This window comes from Conger conger, chromosome 9 (genome assembly GCF_963514075.1).
Source record: "Conger conger chromosome 9, fConCon1.1, whole genome shotgun sequence".
Lineage (NCBI taxonomy): Eukaryota > Metazoa > Chordata > Actinopteri > Anguilliformes > Congridae > Conger > Conger conger.
The window spans coordinates 47,855,156-47,858,317 of record NC_083768.1 but is presented as its reverse complement, the minus strand read 5'-3'; the positions used below and the strand labels follow the sequence as shown (position 1 = coordinate 47,858,317).

The 3,162-nt window shown below is 41.7% G+C and overlaps 1 protein-coding gene across 2 annotated transcripts in view; it reads right to left on the bottom strand.

Annotated features, from left to right (window-relative positions):
• Window positions 1-2,989: 2,989 nt before the first annotated feature.
• LOC133137786 (PHD finger protein 20-like protein 1) overlaps window positions 2,990-3,162 on the bottom strand; it is a 21,418-nt gene continuing 21,245 nt past the window's right edge. For both annotated transcript variants that reach the window (XM_061256130.1, XM_061256131.1), the window contains one exon: window positions 2,990-3,162. This exon is cut by the window's right edge and continues 2,855 nt beyond it. The gene's annotated coding sequence lies outside the window, so the exon portion shown is untranslated.

Below are 3,162 nucleotides of genomic sequence, written 5' to 3'. Positions count from 1 at the left end.
TGCTGCAGAACCCAAGTTCGTTTCAGCTTGAGGTCACAAACAGATGGCCGGACATTCTCCTTCAGGATTTTTTGGTAGACAGCAGAATTCATGGTTCCATTTATCACAGCAAGTCTTCCAGGTCCTGAATCGGAAAAACAGCCCCAGACCATCACACTACCACCACCATATTTTACTGTTGGTATGATGTTCTTTTTCTGAAATGCGGTGTTACTTTTACGCCAGATGTAATGGGACACACACCTTCCAAAAAGTTCAACTTTTGTCTCGTCAGACCACAGAGTATTTTCCCAAAAGTCTTGGGGAATATCAAGATGTTTTCTTGTTTGAGAACAGGTGTGGCAGTAATCAGGCCTGGGTGTGGCTAGAGAACTCAGGTTTGATAAACCACAGTTAAGTTATGTTTTAACAGGGGGGGCAATCACTTTTTCTTTTTTTTTTTGTTTACTTGTGTTGTCTTTGACTAATATTTAAATTTGTTTGATGATCTGAAACATTTAAATGTGACAAACAAAAATAAGAAATCAGGAAGGGGGGCAAACACTTTTTCACACCACTGTATATAGCGGCTAGTTAAATGCCAAAGGCTCAGTGACACAATTTTGTTGTTTTGGCTCTGTACACCAGCACATTGGATTTGAAACAATGAATATGAGGTTTCCCTTTACAGTATATACATAGTTCATAGTTCATTCATTTTAGGGGACCAAAATAATTGGACAGTTTCCTTCAATGCTCAACTGTTTCCTGGCCAGCTGTTTTGTTGCATCATCGGTTCATGCACGAGAAACAAAGATCAAGAGTTGATTACAGGAGTGGCATTTGCATTTGGAGTCTGTTGATACTATCGCTCAACACGAGGACCAGACACGTCAATGCCAGTTAAGCATCGTGGGGAGGTAAACTCAGAGTCATAGCCAAACATTGAAATTACATGGATCACTGCATATGGATGTAAAAACCTGCAGAGCTGACAGCCTGCACGTTAACCTCATTCACATTGGGCTGTGCTGTACAAGAAGCAGCGGCATTTAACTGTTCATCAGACATACGTACAGTATGGTCACACAGGCTATTTCTGTTCAATGTCAGTCTCCAGCTAACAGGCAGCCCTCCCAGCCAGCTCCTTCAGATGTACTCCACCTCTAATCTGGGTGGTTCTTCTGAAACTCCCATGGTGAAAAACATCCTATAGACTGTAAGTTACAACAGCCACCAATAAACCACAATTTATAGTTGCTATGCATAAAAATAGCATCAAAATGTAAAGGATAAACACTCCATGAATCTGTCATTGAGTTAACAGAGTGGTCTGAATGCTAGACAAGGCTTGTGATAAGGGTGTGGACCTCTGTTGCAACCTAATGAAAAACAGCCTCAAGGTGAATCGTCACGACAGTATGTAAGCTGCCCCAATTTGGATCATCCTCATGGTGAAAACATCTGAATACTCAAGTTCCTGGCATGTAGTTAAAAAAACAACACATCCTTAGAATCAAACCATTAGCTATTGTATTGTTGTACTCGTGGCATTCTAGCAGCCAACCGTGGTATGCTAGTTTGTAAATTGATATATTCTTGAAGGGTTCCGATTATATCTGTACGGTCACGCTAGGACTCGGAACTGTACTGTCCTCTCGGATCCTCTTCACACTTGTTCCTGCGTTTGATCTGCACTTCATTGTACGTCGCTCTGGATAAGTGTCTGCTAAATTCCTTGTAATGTAATGTAAAAACCAAAATATAAAGTGGATTCACACAAATTATTTATTTCATTGACAGGGAGCCAGTGTACAGGGTGGTATCACACACCTTTGCCTACTCAAGGTTCAGTGTATCTTGTCTGCATTGCGTGAGCAAAATAAAGAATCAATGGGGGAAAACAAAAGATAATTTCCTAACCCAAGGCATTCAGGAAGGCTTTCAAATTTCCGTCCAATTAAATTGAATCCCTGCCACATGACCCAGGCCTGTGACAATACAACGTGGACATAATTGCTGCCAACACAGAAGTTTGGGTGATTTAACGAATAAAATCTTGACAGAAAATATTTTGGCCAACAAAAATCATTATCAACAGCTGGGCCATGCTATCCCACCAGAGCCACCAGTTGAGCCCTGTACCCACATCAAACTTTGGTCTCTACTGCCCTCTACTGGTAATATCCCTCAGTAACAGCCAATGACTGGATTATTCTCCTCTGACCGGGGAAAGGAGGCTTTGAGACTGAGTGGCACTTCCGTCTCGCTGAGGCAGCAGGGAGATTTAATGGGCCCTGCCTTTGGTAGTGGGCCAGACTCCTCCAATAGATCTCCCCTGGGCGGCTCGTTCTGGCATAGCCGTCGTGGGTGTTGTTTCCTGACCCCGTCGAGACACGAGTGCAGACGATTTAGAGGTCACAGAAGAGGCAGGAATTCACACATTTCCACCGAGAGTTTTCACTGAGGCCAGGCAGCCAATCCCGGCCCAGTCTGAGCAAGTGAACACACACGCGCTGCACATACGGGTGGTTCCAGGATAACTGCGGCCCTATAAAAACCGGCCCTGGACATAGTATTTCACATCCTCAGAGGACATGTAACTTTTGTGTTTGCAGGGATATTAACATATCTGTACTAGGCAACCACCAACCCCCGATGCCCCCAATGTGCTTGTATAAGGCTTTCAGAGATGGATCAGTCTATTAACACCGTATGCCTATATATTCATTTTAAAACCCACTTTCACAAACGCATATGACAGGACTGGATATTTCATATCCAAATGTTAATTTTTTGCATGTACAGCTAAACAATTTGGAGGTATTATTTGTATAGTTTCAGCGAGTATAATAAATTGCCTACAGAAAAATAAAGTAAATGACCTAAGCAATGTTTAGCATTTTATGGAAATACCATTACAGAATCATGTCCATGGAACATTCTGGAAAAGTGAAGTTATTGTCAGCTGAAACATTAAAGCGCCATAAAGAACTCTGGAGACATGTGAAACTGCATGTTAAATATCAATTTTATTTTACTGAACAATTTCACATACAGTAAATTACAGCCTTGTTGGAAATTAAATAAACGCAATGTAGAGCTGGTAGGTGTGAATGAAAGTTAACTTCAGGTTCAATTCCAAAAATGGAAACAAATACAGATAAACATCTGCAGGAAGAA